Source organism: Gallus gallus, chromosome 1 (genome assembly GCF_016699485.2).
Source record: "Gallus gallus isolate bGalGal1 chromosome 1, bGalGal1.mat.broiler.GRCg7b, whole genome shotgun sequence".
NCBI lineage: Eukaryota > Metazoa > Chordata > Aves > Galliformes > Phasianidae > Gallus > Gallus gallus.
The window spans coordinates 32034170-32051921 of record NC_052532.1 but is presented as its reverse complement, the minus strand read 5'-3'; positions in this window follow the sequence as shown (position 1 = coordinate 32051921).

Sequence of the window (17752 nt, the reverse complement as noted above, 5' to 3'; positions counted from 1 at the left end):
GTAGTCTCCACAAGAATGTCTCCAGAAGAACAGTTTAGTGGATGCTGGACTGACAACCCAAGAGCATGTCAACAGTTTCTAAAGTTATTTTGATGTACTTTTGAATTTATGGTGGGATATATGCAGTCCACTGGATACTCCTTGAAATGCAAAGACAAAGAAGACAAAATTCAAGAAGGTACAACAGAGAAAGTGAGACAGGAGGGAGAGGAACTGAACTGAACACAATGAAGGTTCAGAGAGCGTACAAGAAACACCACTATAATCCTTATTTCTGATACTACTCCTTCTTATGGTTTTGGTTTTGATTATGAACCTGTGAATTTCTATTCCCATTTACTTCTCTGTATTGAACAGAAAGAAAACTTTTAGTGCGTAGATGTCTCCTCACAGACCTACGGCTGGTTAGGCAAGTTGAGTGTTTTACAGTGTCTTTGGCTGGAAATAAAGGAATGAAATCCCCAGTGGCCAGAACCTAATGGATCACAGATATTCACAAGAACGTATGTAATATCCCTTTAATTTCACATTGTATTTCTGTGACTTGTAACTACTATGTGAGGCAATAGGAATATGCAGCAAAAGACATGGGAGGTTTTGCTTATTTGTACTGCTTAAGCCATGCATAAAGTACAATAGCATGCTACAAAGCTATGTTTTGCTTCCTCTTAGTTCATATATAGCTCAGTAGAAATGGATGCTTTCATCTGGATCATGTCCAGAAAGAGGTAGGTCTGTTCCACTACTGCAGATGCATAAAGGTTGGATTGCAACAGCCTATTGGCAAGCATTATCTGCACTTGGTGTCCTGGAAAAGGTGTACTGTGAATTTTGTTGGTTCAAGACATTCTCTATGATTAATGCCTGAAAAATTTATCAACTGTCTTGTTCTTCTAAAGTTATTGAATATTAAGATGTTGTCTGGTAGTGGTCATAGTGGTCACATTTCCAGAACCAATTAAAATGTGAGATTAACCTAGGTACTAAATTCTGCTTGAGATGGCACTAATTCCTTAATTCCAAATGAACCAAAAGATTTACGAATGTAGAGAAAATGCAATTTTTCTTTCTATCTGGACTGCTAAATTATCATCATATCAGTCAGCATGACTTAACTTCAACCATCAGAAGCAATAGCAGAACAAGATTTTCATCTGAGATGATATGTACACCAGCTGACAAATGGCAAATGACGGAAAGGTCTGAACCAGACAGCCCTTGGCTGATGCTCTTTGCCAGTTTGCAGCAAGCCTCAATTCTGTTTGGAGGCCAAAGCTTGTGTCATCTGTGAATGATGATGTCTCTGTGCAATATTTCTCCACTGTAGTTTGTAACCTCCAGCATTGATATGAGTTACTGAGTTTGTGCAGACACAGAAGTAGTAATTCATAAAATATGTGAATTGTAAGCAACAGTAAAATGAACAATAATATTGTTGTTACAATTGCATGATAATCTGAAAGAAAATTTGTGTGTTCTAGTGTCTCTGGTTTAAAATTTGCATAAAATGTCTTACATAAATTATGCAACCTTGCAGTTCTGAGCAAAATTTTTAGCCACTGTTTTGCTGGTAGTTCTGAATGTTTATAAAGAACTTTCTAATTTCAAAAGTCTGTAAAAATAATATTCAATATTATATATTGATGGATTGTATATTGATGACAATTTTTTAGTTTGTTTCTGGGTATGTTTGCAGTCTTGTCTCTGAAATGACACAAGGATAACTCTGTTGGATGTCCATATAAATAAATACCAACCAAATAAATGCCCATATAAAAAGTCTATCCTCATCAGGAAGCAGAAGCTGAAGAGCAAGCATGCTTCTGTGTGACTAGGAATTCCTGTGCAGACAGATTCCCTAGTGAAGAGAGCATCTCCAGCATAGCAAATATCTGTTATGAACTTCAGGGACTACATTTTCAGGAGGAGTGTACGATGAACAAAATGCTCATGACTGCACATGAGAAACAGCTTCTTAATATATGAACAGAGGCATCCAAATGCTGGTCTTGCAAATGTCAGGTGGAGCCATCCTATTTTTCCTGCCATTACACTTAATGCTTGCATTTCATTGCCTCAGATCTGAGGATTTTTGAAGTGTTTTATTTTCACGTTAAGCTATCTCCCAGTATTTTTAAAACATGTAAATAATTCATTGTTTAGATGACATAATGAGGGTATCACTGATGACATGAAATTGCTGCACAAATATAAAGAAAGGTATATCAAAGTGTAGAAGTGTCACATGCACTTCATTGGAATGCTAGACAGTTTACAGCAGCACTTTAAAAAAGTATTTTTTTTTCTCTGTGAAGTTTTTACAAGTAGAAAGAATATATGAGAAACAGGTGCTGTTAGTTATGATGCACACCAGGGGAGAAAATACGAGTTGACAAATAACCAATTTCATTTCTATTTTAATTTATAATTGTTGGCATCAGCATCCTATGACTACTCCTTTTGTGCTAACAATTATTCGTCTGAATGGTATTTGTGAACACACAGAACAATCTGCACAAGAACAATGAAATCTAAGTGCATACAGGTATAAATTAGAATATTTTCAGAAATAAAAACTCACTTAGACAATTGTTTTATTTCTTATGTTTCTAGAGAATATTTTATCTTTTCAGTTTCTCACTGTCCTGCTTTTACCTCCCCTGATGTGCTTCCTTACTGTTGCTATCTCTACTTCTGTTTGTAACCCAAAGTATTGCAGCCTGTCTTTAATCTTGGTAGTTTTGTGTAGCCACAGTGCTGATATAAGGATATGAGGTAGTCAAGTTTGTGGACGTATGTCAAAAGTCAGAAAGTCAAGTATCACTGGTCATCTGACTTGGAGTTACATATTTGAGATGCTTGGTAGTGCCAAACTAATAATTGCATGGATTAATTCAAAGATTAAACTTTCTATTGAATATGCCAAAATGTGCCTTTGTGCTCCTGGAGGAGACAAAAAAAAAAAAAAAAGGAAAAAAAAAAGAAAAGACACCTCTGTAAAGGTAAAAATAAAATGTACTGAACACTTTCAGTTGTTAACAGCAGTGTACTATGCTTCTTCTTACCCTGAAAGATAAGTATTAGCAGGGCATAAATCTGAAAATAGTGTTTTCAGTCAATATAAATTACTTGTCTGAATCTCTAAATTCAAGACAGTAGTTGAACTCAATGACGCTGCAGCACAAAAACTGATGCCTTTCTTCACAGCTTGCTTCATGTCTATTCGTGGAAGCAGTGGGTGTCTTCTCCACCCAGTGTAGCCTTGCTACACTGACTATAACCTGAACACCATAGCCCTACTCTCCATTCAGCAAGAAATAGGTCCCAGGTTTCCCATGACTCTGGAACAGTGTGACAGTCTTCTGTCTCTTCAATCTGTTTTTTTGTTTGTTTGTTTGTTTTGTTTTGTTTTTGCCTTCATTGTGTATTTTTATTATGTTTCATGACTGAAAAAAATATAGAGATGAGACCATAGAATCATAGAATCAAATAATGGCTTTGGATGGAAGGGCCCCAAGGATCATCAAGAACCAACCCCCCTGCCACAGGCAGGACCACCAACCTCCACATTTAGTACTAGACCAGGCTGCCCAGGGCCCCATCCAACGTGGCCTTGAGCACCTTCAGGAACCATGATGAAATGAAATTCATTATACATTTTTCATCTTAAAACAGTGATTATGAAATTGAAATTAAGCTAAGTATTTACATTTAAGAAATAAAGTTGCAACCAGATCCAAATGAAACAAAACAAAATATAGTGGGGATAATAGGATTATGTACTTAATACTCACTTCACAGTTATGTAAGAGTTACTAACTCAGTCCATGTGTATTCTCAATTGACCCTTATTAAGTAATCTGTAAACAACATTTACTCTCACTTGTCTGTCTCTCGTTTGTTCCTGAACATTAGAAAATACATTATTTATGCTAACTTTGAATTAGATATTTGGAGAAAAGAAGTCACATTACATCCAAATGCAAGTCCTGTTTCTGCTATTGGTAGTTTCACTGTTTCTGAAACTTAAACATATGACTCACAGATGTATATTCCATCAGTTGAACTGTGCAGAAAATTATATATATTAGTAGACAAGACAGTAAAGTGTAACTTTTTCCTCTAGTAACCATGTCAATCTTTTCAGCTTATTGTTTCTTTCATGATAGCCAAGTGAAATAGCACTGGGGTTAGCTTTGTCATGAGCACTAAGATACAAATCCATCTGGATTCAATTGTTTATAAATCTGGTAAGTGGGAACAGGAACAGTTTTGATAAAAAGAGCCAGGTTTCTACTGTCAACATTCTGTGATCCTTCTACCATGAGCAAAGCCCAAGTTGATACAGTCTATTACTGTTTGAAATGTAGCCTGCATTCTCTACAAGAAAAAAATATAGAGTTCACAAATTACTTCGTGTGATGTGTTTTCTTAAAAATACTTTTTGTGTACTAAGATAGACTGGTAAGACACAATACAGGACAAGGATTGCTTGTACTTCTTTGCTGTAATATTGTATTTGGTCTCCAGAAACAGTGGAGCTTGTGGCTGTAGTGGAATATGTGTATACATCATCAAAGATTAATCTCACTCCCCCTCAGGTCAGCAGACATGCCTTGAATGTCATCAACAGGAAATGAATCAGATGCCATGTGCACCATAATGAAATCCACGTGAAAAAAGACCATTACAAAGTTGTTGCCTCTTGAATTCATATTACCATTCTGGCGTGGTTGCACTCGGGGATGAAAAAAATAAAGGCAAGAAACAGGACAAAAATCAGGAAAAAAAAAAATTGTTTAATGAAAGATAAATCTATTGACAGGAACCTCTAAGTAATCTGAAGAAACCGTAGGGCATCCAGTTATACTTCATACAGAACAAAAACTTGAGCATCTTATATGGCTAGATATAGGTAAGATAAGTGGACGTCAAGGTGGATAGAAGTACAGCTTAACAACTGGTTTCAAACATTAGGGAACATTAGAACAAAATGCAGTTGGAGACAAGTCACCAGTGATGTACAGTAGGGATTGAGAATGGGGGCAGTAATGCTTAACCTCTTCATTAGTGAGATGGAAGATGGGTCAGACAGTGCACACTCAGCAAGTCTGCAGATTATACAAAACTGAGAGAAGCAACAAGGGTACACAAGATGGGTGTGCTGACATCCAGAAGAAGCTGAACCAGATGGAAAACTGGGCAAGAAGAACAACAAAGGAAACCTTATCTGCATAGAAATAACCTCAGGCACAAGTACAGGCAGAGGAATGACCATCTGGTTGGCAGAAAGCTCAAACTAAAAATGTCATTTTGACCTTGCTCTCAACTTCTCTTATTCTGTCCTCTTTTATCCAGCATAGACCTCTGAGCATTGAGCTGAGGTACTGATGTAGATGAAAAAAAGCATTTTTTTATGGCTAACTTTCATCTAGATCCAGCTTTTTACCAAGCCACACAAAAGCCCAGTGCAAGTGGAATGGCTCCAACAGACAAGTAAAATAAAGGGGAAGCAGGTGTGATACTTACACCTCATCGAAGTGACTATGTAATTACATCTTGAACATGCATGTCAGCTGTTAGAGAAACAGTTTGCACATCATCTGCAAAACAGTGTTCTTTTACCCAGATTATAATATGAAATTGTCTTTTGCTCAGAATTCTTGACAATGATTATCCCTCTAGTAGTTCTTCTGTTGTAGGCTTTTCACTCAGAAGTGATTGAAAGTATTTACAGGTTTCAGACAAAAATAATTATAAAATATATTTACTATTTTCTGTCCTCATTATTTTACTGTACAGATTGGGGCTCACTTGCTCAGAGTTTTAAAAGTTATCCAAGAGTTAGAGGTAATTGACTTTTGATTCACAGCTTATTCACAGTTACTTCTGTATGATTTGATTATTCTGTATGTTTTAGAAAGGATTTATCCCAGTTAGTTTTTACTGTTTAAAAGTTTCCCAGTGAGAAAGTTTCCATTTTAATGGATGAATAGCCAGCAACTTTCAGCAGGTGCTGCAGTATCATCGCTGGAAAAAATGCTCCAATTTTCACACCACAGGAAATACTCCCAAATAAATTTTGAGCCACATTTGTTCCATGATGAAGTTTACCTTAGAAGGAAATCTAGAAAGAAAATGAGTGAAGAGACTCAGGACATTCCAGTACAGGCATTAGTTTAACTGTCTCAAGTTCAGTACATATTTAAATAAGTCCTGGGAAATATAGTTAGAGCTTCTAGGTATTTATCATAGAATCATAGAATGGCCTGGGTTGAAAAGGACCACAATGATCATCGAGTTTCAACCCCTCTGCCATGGGCAGGGTCACCAGCCACCGGACCAGACTGGCCAGAGTCCCATACAGTCATAGCCTTTAATGCCTCCAGGGGTGGAGCATCCACAGCCTCCTTGGGCAACCTGTTCCAGTGTGTCACCACCCTCTGAGTGAAAAACTTCGTCCTAATATCCAACCTAAACCTCCCCTGTCTCAGTTTAAAACCATTCCCCCTTGTCCTATCACTATCCACCCTTGTAAACAGCTGTTCCCCTTCCTGTTTATACACTCCCTTCAAGTACTGGAAGGCCACAATGAGATCTCCCTGGAGCCTTCTCTTCTCCAAGCTAAACAAGCCCAGATCCCTCAACCTTTCCTCACAGGAGAGGTGCTCCAGCCCTCTGATCATCTTAGTGGCCCTCCTCTGGACCCACTGCAAGAGCTGCATGTCCTTCCTGTGCTGGGGGCCCCAGGCCTGGACGCAGTACTCCAGATGGGGCCTCACAAGAGCTGAGTAGAGGGGGACAATCCCCTCCCTCTCCCTGCTGGCCACCCCTTTTTTAATGCAGCCCCAGAACACAATTAGCCTTCCGGGCTGCAAGTAAGATGCACGTTATTAACAAATATGAATAATGCTAAGTGACACGGAATTTGGAAATCTTGAGAATTCTCTGGAATTCCAGTGTGCTAGTGTATTTCTCTTGGATCCCAGAAGCTACTTCAGATGAACAAAGATCTTACAAATGTCTTATGTCATATCCTGTGGAGATACCTGAGGCAACTTGAGGCATCAATGCTACTAATGTTACCAACACTACTGCTATGACACGATAAGCTGTCTTTCCATTTCTGTTCCATTGCTCTGCTGATAAGAAGCACAGTATTTTGGTGCCATTTTAGCTGCTGTATGAGATTGTTCCTGGTCTGTAGATATTGTACCAGAAAATACAGATTTTCTATAGATCCTGAGTTTTATCCGCCAGTCCCACAGAAGAATCTCGGATATCTAAAACAAAAATGAAGGATTATGTTTAGACAACAATATCTCTTCTTTAACTGGACATCAAATATTCCGAAAAAACTTAGATTTTCCTAGACTTGGTTCTGAATATCTAATTTAAAGATCTAAAAACCTTAGGCTGCAGGTTCAGGAAAGTAAGCCAAGCCCTGGACACTGGGCTGGAGACAAATCTGACAATTTGGAGATAAATAATTTAAAGGAAAAAAATCAGCAATATCTATTCTTCAGAGGATATTAATATATTTAGCAGCATTTGTCTCTAAATCACTCCCAAGTTTAAATTAAAACCTGGAATAATAACTACCTTGTATGTCATCCTACATTCTATCCTGCCTATAATAAGCTTTCTTCTGTTATTGCCTCCTGACAACATTGTCATATTAAGGAAGCATGGAGAAGACAATAACTTAATATAAGATTGGAACTTCAAGACTTTCCATTCCATGTAGTTTTATTACTTTTTAAGAAGTTCATCAAAATTATCAAAAAAAAAAAAAAAAAGAGAGAGAGACAGATTCAGCAACACCAACTAATAACAAAAAGCTCCAGAAATTATAGGTGCATTGTTTTAGTTTCAGCTCTAATGAATCATGTTAATTGAAGGGGTGATATTCATGTTAATTGATGGAGTGATGTTCAATCTTTAGTTATTAAATACACTTTACTGTCCTGGTACAGATACTCTTCATGCTGTGATTTTGGCCTAACTATATGTATGGAAAGATGAGCTAAAAAGTCACAAAAGAAGAAAACAAAAGTGAAGGAAAAAAAAAAAAAAGACAAAGAAAAGGGCAAATCCAAATCACAGAAGGCTACTAACAATTCCATAAATCATTATATGCTGTTTGACCTTGGTGGCATTCCCTGCAGAAATGATGCCCTGATCTGCATTCCTTTCACTCCTTCAAAAAACACTGAGGGGAAGGATGACTTCAGTTTAAACTTCATTATCTTTTCTTCCTCGCAGGAACATTTGGTGAAGCAGTTACAAAGGGCTCTAAGAATTGTATCACTCTATCCTGGTAGAATAACAGATTTCCACAACTTTATTTCTATATATAGAAACTTTATCTCCAGACCTATGTCTATCACACAATTATACAGAAAACCTCCCTTCCCCCAGCATAAGTGTCCTGCCATCACTGAGTTGCCATACGTTTTTCAGCACGATGGTTGATTTTAAGCTTGTATAGGACAGTGCTTATTGCTTCCTTTGACCTCTAAGACATTAGCACTGGAAACACTGAATTTTATTTATTTATTTATTTATTGTTCTCTCTCGGACTGAATACATAACTCATATATATGTACACATATGTACAGCGCAAGCAAATGAGAGGGAGAGGAAGGGAGGACAAAGGGGTGGGGAAGGGAGACGGAAAGACAAATGGAAGGGAGATGGAATGACAGATGGAAAGACAGGCAGAGAAAGACAGACAGAAGGAAAGACAGAAAGAAAGAGAGGAAGGAAAGACAAGAAAGAAATAGAAGAAAGTGAAAAAAAAGATTAACAGTGGAGTCCAAGTACTGAGCTTTATTTCTTTGTTTTCTCCAGACCATTTATCTAACAAAGGAGTTACAGTGGAAGAAGCTGTCAGCCTATGTCCTGTGCTGTGAATACCTTCAATTTAAACAAAGACCAAGATAAATCAAAATATTGATTTGAAGTTTGGATGTTGTGTTGAGAGACATGGTTTAGCGAGAACCATTGGTGAAGGGCGAATGGTTGGACTGGATGATCCTGCAGGTCTTTTCCAACCTTAGCGATTCTATGATTCTAAGCACTTCAGGGAAAAAAAAAAAAAAAAACAAATGGGGAGAGAAACAACTCAGCTTAACAGTTACCCAAAAGTTTCTCCTGGATAGAGCATTTAAAGAAAGAATTATACTTCACTCCTGCCAACTAGCAACAGCCTGTAATCTAATCTGCCAGAATAGAAAAAGATTACAAAATTCTTGGATGTGGTTAGTTACCAATATCAAAATGCATCCAAGTCAAATCTCATGCAGTGAAATCTGGCCACTGTCCACTTCCATTCACTGTCACTGGAGAAGTAAGAATAGTCAGCAAGGAGGAATGTTTCAAGAAGGCAAAGCACTGATCAGTGATGCCTTTGATTTCAAATCAGTCTGAAAACCAGAGACAGTACGTGTGGTGAACTAGAGAGAGAGATCAGATAGATCATGATCCACAGGCCCACAAAGTATTTTCAGTTATTTTTCAGTTTTTCACTGAGAAAAGTATGACCACGAGTGGCTGTTCTAATCCTCACACATTTTTCCAAAACTATAATTACACTGAAAGAGCATGAGAACAAATGAGTTAACTCAGATCATAGAGAGAAACTGAGAATTCTGTCTGTGTTGTACAGATGGATTACCAGACTGATATCAGAAGTAAATTAAATAAATTTAGTCTTGTCAAAAGAGAGCAAATTAGAATTCATAATACAACCAAAGTTATATTTGGGATTTATTTCAAATCACATGAATTGATCATTGCAGAATTCCTAGAATTAAATGGGAAAATAGTACTGAGATATACACATGTTCAGTTCGTCTTGTTTTCAGAGCTCCTAAGTCAAAGACCTAATCAAAGCAAGAGAATACGTTGAGTTTTCACTGGAGGCAATTACTACCTGAATTTTTGGAAATCAAAACACAAATAAAATATTATCTCTTGGGACCACCCAAGTAAGCTTGGAAAAAAAAAAAAAAAATCTACATACCTATATTAAAAGGAAGAGCCTGGTGTGAGAAGGACATTTGGAAGGTCTAAAATGCATTGATCCAACAGGTCTGTTGAATTCCAAATCAATTTCCACAAAGAATAACTAATCTAGTCCTAATCAATGCCTGCACATACAAATGAAGCAGTAGGGAAACAGAAAAAAGGAAGGTAAATTTAAAAAATAGAAAAAAGGAAGGTAAATTTAAAAAATAGATAACTCTTGCTTTGCAATTCCTTGGATATGTAGCTTTTTTTCATTCCAGCTTTGCAAATCGTTTCAAAAATACTAAACAAAACCCAGCTGATTCCCTTGTTATGAACAAGCAGCAGATCTGAAAGCAATGTTTAGAAGTCTCCATCTAAATACATTTGTGACTTCAAAAATGCCCTGTGTTTGTTCAAGTTTTTCCCATGAAGAAACCATATGTCTGCCAAAAGATTTTACTGAAATATTGAATAACTATAGACAGCAATCTACAGAAGCTAATAAAATGACATCCTTTTTCATCTAACAGGTAGTGAAAGTTTTATTATGATACTGAGCTCAGCAAGTATACCAAGCCTTGCCCCATGCAATCCATAAAATTAATTAGGCATAACCTCTGCCATTCATCTTAGTACACTCTTCACCGCAATAGTTTACATAAATTAACTCTTCTAAGATACATAAATATATAAATATAAATTTGTATCAGTTTTATGTTTTAAGATTTTTTCCTTCAAAATTGAAATACACTAACATTTAGCTTATTATGACTGTCATGAGCAATACAATCATGAACACATTGGACATGCTCAGGTTTTTTTTACTGTTCTTTGTTGGTTGCTCACACTTTCTGTACTGCATTTCACTATATAATGCAGTTTGAATGTCAGCATGGAAATCTGTCATTGTCCATGCCTTCTGTATACATTAGCCCAGCAGATATGAAAGATGTGAATTGAGTTCAATATGTCCAGATCATAAGCTCAATATCTGGAACATTATCTTACAAATGCACTGATGCACATTGTCAGATTCCTTTATTCTGATAAGGTCTTCCTCTTTCCCCTTCTCTTTCTCTCTTCACATGATTTTTTTTTTTCAGAGTAATTGACATTTCTGAATTTCATCGCTCCTATCAAACATATCTAAAGAATTATTCACCTCATTATAGTTATATGGCAGCGATATTCCATCTAAGCAGAAAACCAGAACATTTCCCCCAAGATATTTTCCACTGGGAAGAGATGATTCCACAAAATCTTTTTTTTTTTTTTTTTTTTTTTTTTTTTAACTTGCAGGGAAAAATGTCGCCAAAAATTGTGACTTTCCATTGAGCAGCTTGAACTTGTCTTTCAGTGCTTTCTGGCTGAGTGACTTTTGAGCTGCCAGGCTCCCATACATTTTCATCCACAGGCACTCAGTGGGAGGGGTCAGTGAGCAAATTTTGTAGTAGATGTTCCAGAGGAAAGCCTGAAAAACGTGGATGCTTGTGAGTAATTAATGCCATAACTGGGAAGTATGGCAGATGGAAGAATGAAGTGGAGATGATTTGTGCAGGGGAAAGAGAGATGCTGAAAGTACAGAGAAAGCCAAGTATGTGTCTGTTCATCACAGTTGTTAATACTGGACCATTTTGTTCATACCACTAATGTTAACATGATTTTGTTGTTTGCTCATGGGGGATAATTATTCACTGGCTAATTTGTTTCCCTGTCATTCAGAAATAAGTTGCATAGCCAATAGACAACAGCACTGTTCAAATGTCAGTCTCCCAGTTAAAAGCATAATTTCATGAAGTTGTCATAAGATTACTTTTAAATATGTTGCATAGAAACTTTGATGAGTCACAAGGTAGTATACCTGCAAGAAACCTCTTAGAGGTTGCTAAGGATTACGTTCTTGAGGCAGGTGGAGATATTTATGACAGTCCCCAAATGAGTATCTCTAATATGCCCACCATATAACCCACCATATGCCTTGTGATTCTTATTTTGTCATGACTTTTATAAGCTTGCCTTACTAGATGTAGTGGTTCTTAATAGATGTGGAAGGCTGGAAAGATGTAATAGAAGTTGTTTGCCAGGCCTGGAGAAACTTGAGCTTCTTTCAACAAGTCTCAAGTATACAACATGGAGAGGAACAGAATGTGACAACTTGATTGGAAGCTCACCTTCATGTCAGTAAGTTTTCAGTGTTCATTACATTGCTAAAGAAAGGAAATTTTATATAGACTGAGATACAGTCAAGTGTTTACAACATATGGCTACACTGATGCCAAAATGAAATGATGAAATGGTCCTGATGAAACAATTTGAAGAAAATGATCCCAGTACTAAAAAAAACCTGCTTTGCAGTTGTACATTTGTATATCAGATGGACTTCTTTGTGCCATATTTCAGTAGGAAAAGCATTGCTTAGTATTTCAATTATATTTCTGAAAAGCACCACTATTCCTACTTTAAGCATGAGAAAAAAAAACAAAAACATTATATTCTGTACCAGAATGATAAGGAATGAGAGCTGTGAAAAATTTTATACAAATAAACATAAGAATTGTAAAGTCAATATCTCAATTAATTTAGAACTTATATATTTAATTATGCAAGAGAGAACTCTTTATGGTGCACCATAAATCAATGAATGCAAAGCTCTTCAATGAGCTCCTTCCACAGATTTTAAGAAAATAAAGTGCCACTTGGTTTAAACAATGAATGGCTTATTTTTAGGGTCTCTTTTCTCAATGAAAGTAGAGCAGGGATTCTTTGAATACATGGCTCAATTATTTTAGAACCTTTTTCAATTGGAAAGTAATTTAAAGGGAAAATGAATTCAGGGATGAACAAATTTAAAATGTGAAGATACTAGTGTTGTACTTACTTTAGAACAGCTAGCCAAGTAAGTGTGATTTGTAATCAAATTTTGCTCAGGAATTTACTGACAGGGATTTCAGATGTCCAGTAGTGGGCAGCCCTAATGTACCTAATGCTAAAGGAGAAAAAAAAAAAAAAAAAAGAGGCAGCTGTGGAAGAGGAAAATATCTTTAGTCTGCATATAGGTTTTGTATGTTTATCACTATTACAGCTGTAAGATTTGTACAAACCTTCATTTTATATGAAAATTAGATGTACAGTTTTAAAGGCAAAGATTAGTTATGTTACTCTAGAATATTAGTCTATGAATTTGAGAAATGTTTGGGGTTTTTTTTGTTTGTTTGTTTGGTTGTTTTTTTGCAGACCCACTAAGAAGGGAAAGGGGAAATGAACTATAGTTGAAAAACATATCATTTTCTGATGGGAATTATGCATATTTTGTTAGGATTTCAATTAGGATGGGTAAGGATAGAGTGCATATAGCCATTTTTTTTGTGTGTTTAGATAAATCTTGTAAAGCTACAAAGATGTTTTACACACTGCATCTGTGGAAAATAATAATAATAATAATAATAATAATAATAATAATAATAATAATAATAATCTGTGCTATTTAGTAAAGCATAAACTGCATTCCTTGGTGGGGATCAACATGTAGAAGGAGTGTTGATCTGAAAGCTGAATCTCAGTATAAGGGTCTGGTTACCATCTGAGAGTGGTCTGCTTTCTTTCTATCCAAGCAGTGTAGTGATGCCTTTATATCCTAGAGGTGGCAATATATAGCACAACGTTCATCAACGTCCCTGAGTGATTTGCACTGCTTCTTTTTGGATTGCTCATTCCAGTGGTGGCTTGCCTGAAGAGTTATCTTCTTCTGTTCCTTAAATTGACTGCTGTTTATTATTAAAAAATAAAAATAATATTAAAAAAGTAGGACATCCATATATATTTTATATGGATAATTATTTTCTTTACACAGATCAAATATTCAAGCAGATTTAAACAGTCCCTAAGGCAAGTTAAATTTCTTCCCTAATTGCCCGTAGACTGTACTGTAGTTGTGTCATATGAACACCACAAAGCTCACCGAACCCATTCCAACAGGAATATTGTCCTTTCTTAATTCTTGTATTTTCTCCTCAGAGTTGAGTGTGAAAACTAAACGTTAAAAGAAGAAGAAGAAGAAGAAGAAGAGGAAGAGGAAGAAGAAGAAGAGGAAGAGGAAGAAGAAGAAGAAGAAGAAGAAGAAGAAGAAGAAGAAGAAGAAGAAGAAGAAGAAAGGTAAATAAAACAACCTATCAGTGCTGTTCATTTGCTCTCTTCAGAACCTAAGGTGTCCTGAATGCCAGAGCATGGCAACTTCCAGGGAAAGAAAAAGTCTTCCTTGTTAAACCCATTTTTGGACACTCCAAAACAACATCTAAAGCTGTTGTGCTGTCAAAAGCTTTCAGCTGAAGCAGCTGAAGCCCCTTCAGGAGCAGAACTGCTTAGAAATTCTCAAGGGAACAGCTTCTTTTCTGAAAATGTAGATATTAACTTCTGCAAAGCTCACAAGAAGAGAGGTGCTGGGACCACCAGCAAAGGCTGATGCTTTTGACTTACACACGACAAAGAATACTCAGGTTCAAAACATTACATGTCTTAATGCAGGCAAGCGTCTAAATATGGAAGATTAGATTTTTCATGTCTTGAAATAAATGCCATATTTCATTTCCTCTGTTCGTGTTATTCCCTGCTGTGTAGCTAACTATTCAGAGGGTTGGCGACAAATCAGTATTAAAGTACACCACTGCCTGTGAAGACAGCTCTGACATTGAAATGGCACTGAGTTTGGGCTGAGAAGATATTTATACAAATACTAGCAAATCTAATGTGGCAAGATATTAGTGACCTTCTAGAAAGAGACTGTAGTTACTTTTGTGCGAGTTTTTTACTTTGTATAACATACTGTTCTGGTTTGCACTACTGTAAGTTAATTTCACTAACATATTCATATAGTGTCTTGTTATCATGGGAACCAAGAGATCATTTTAAATTTACTGTCACATTGTTTCCATAATATTTTAATTCCATTTTATCTATGAGCTGATAACCACAGTGTTTTTCAGGAGCATACAGGAGAAAAAATATTTTAGATGTCCATTTCTTTTTTAAATTTTGAATGCATTGTTTTGTTTTTAAATTTTTAGGCTATCAAACCAATTTTTTAACTCTAGGATAAATGGGACTTGATGAAATTGCTAAAGCCCACTGCGATTAGCACTTAAGCCTTAATCTCAATTCTTAGAATTTTTCTTGTGAAATCAATTTAATGCTTATTAAAGGAAAATAGAACATGATGTAACAGAGGAAAATGGCCTCTGGGAAAATACTATTCATATTTTCATCGTGTGTCCTACCATTATTTGGCCCATTAAAGGTGAAGATAAAACATTCCATCTTTCTGTTTTCCTGTAATAGCATTCAGAAGTGAGGCAATGAGGCCTACAATATTCTATTTCGTCTTAGAAAGGCCATTTTATTTTAAAGTTGCTTTTTGTTTGTTTGTTTCCCCAGATATTTGAAAATATATTTAAGCAACAAATCATTTCAGAGGAAAAAATCCTAGAATAAATCATAAAATTCTGTTGAAATTTTAATTTGTATTACAATTTTCAGGTTCCTGACATACTGTGAAATGTAATTATTTAAGTGAGTAACTGCATAAATTGAAATTAAAATTGCAGCTCATTCTGCTCAGAAATAAAACTGACCATAAAAAAATAATCTGCAGAAGTAATACTGATGTCTGGGAGTAATTCTTTCAGTCTTTTTGTCAGACCTAATCTAATCTCAGTAAACCATATGTACATTTACACATTCACAGTTGGCTCGTATGCATAACACTGACTGAAATGTAAATTCCCTTCAATGGAAAACAAGTCATCTTACTGCCAGTGAATGTGTTTATGTGGAGTAGATTTCTAGAAAAGTTCCATTTTGTGAGAGGGAAAATGACACTTTCATTGTTCCAGGCTATCTCTCTTAACAACCTTCTAGAAAACTTAACTGCCATCAAAATGATGGCATCCTACCAAATTGACTGACCAAGGGGCAGAGATTTAGGTGCTAGAGCTCCCCATCCCTGCACCCCTGACCAGTTCCATCAAGCCTGCTCATCCATTCCCCTAGAGACCCCACTGCTTAGCTACTCCTCCATCTCTGTCCTTTCTTCAGCTCATATTTTACTGATTCTGCAATGCTAACAGCTTAAAGTGGGGGGAAAAAATCATTTTGCTGATAGACTGCAACTGTCAATCAGAAAGTTGTTCCGTGTATGAGAGAGGAAGAAATGGTGGAACCATTTGAGAGACATCTGTCAAATAATCATTTTCTTCCAGAATTCTGTAGTGAAGGTAAAGGACAGTTTTCAAAATGCATTCTTCTGGGATTGGTAAAAGCAGAAATTGTTTTTTTTTAAAAGCTAATAATATAGTTAGAGAAATTAAAGGGAAAGACATATAGAAGGTGTACTATAGAAAATAAAGACTGGAGAAAAAATTCAAAGCTAATCAATAAGTTTTTCCACATATAGTATGAAAAATAAAGGACTTTTTGAAAGGATTGTTGGCAGAAGCTTTGTAAGAGTGTGTCTAAACAAAGTTAAGAACAAAAGAACAGAAAAGGTAGATGTAGCACAATGTTTCCTGAATAGGAGAGCTCACTCAGCTAGGCTTTGTTCAAGGACAAAAAAGGGAATGTCCCATAAGACATCTGTTCTTCAAGAAAGCAGAAAATATGAGAAAAAAACACCAATTTGATATCAGGTGCCTACCACCAAAATGTCCCTTTACAGATTATGGTTCATTTCTGGATATAAATAATTAATCTTATACAAAAACAAACCTATATGCTTCTGAACTGTATAAAGAAAAATATATCACATATTCTGTCTGTGTGGAATAATGAAGCACTATTCAATCTTTCAGCCACCATGATGAAAGAAAGATGATATCTGTGCTGGATATATCAAGTTTAGGTAACTTGTATTTGAGGCAGAAAGAGTTGCCTGAAAAAGTAACTAAGTCATTGCTAATTTTAATTGCTGTAAAGCACATGGCTGTTCCAAAGACTGGAAACCCACTAAAATCGTATCAATATTAATAAAAACCAGTGGGCTGAATTACAGTTACCACTGAATATATGTTTTTTCACATCAATCTAAGGGAAGATGTTAGAAAAACTGTCTGAATTTTTTATTTTGTATAGGACTATCAAACAAGAATTCTATTAATGCTCTTAAACAGGATTTTAATGATCTGATATATCATCAAAGAAAATCTATTTTATTCTTTGATGAGATTATAAATTTTTCAATAAAAGTGACTAATAAATGTAGCCTAGAAGTGACATAAGATTTTGTGTGGTTTTTGAACTAATGTGGCATTCTGGTTAAAAGACTACAGTGTGTAATCACAGTAAGACATAAATGAATAAACAACTGACAGAAAAGAAAAAGTCACTGGTAAATCGCTATTGCATGAAGGCGTCCATGTAGGTTTTCCAGGGATTAGTTATGAATTGAATTCAACATCTGCATTAATGACATTGAGACAAACAAAAATGTTTAGATGATGATGAGTAAGAGAAAATAATGACCGTCCAGTATAATCTGGACACTTATTTATTACCAGTGGGACCATTCTCAAAAATATGCTTCGAAAAATATTAATGCAAAATTATAAGGAAAAAAATTAATAGACATCTATCTCACTGTAAGTGCTTACATAGCAGTCTATTTTAGCCACCAAAATGTGCTAAAATTATGCTATGGGATACACATGTAAACAGAGAAGCTCTGAAACATATCCATACTGACCATCAGTAG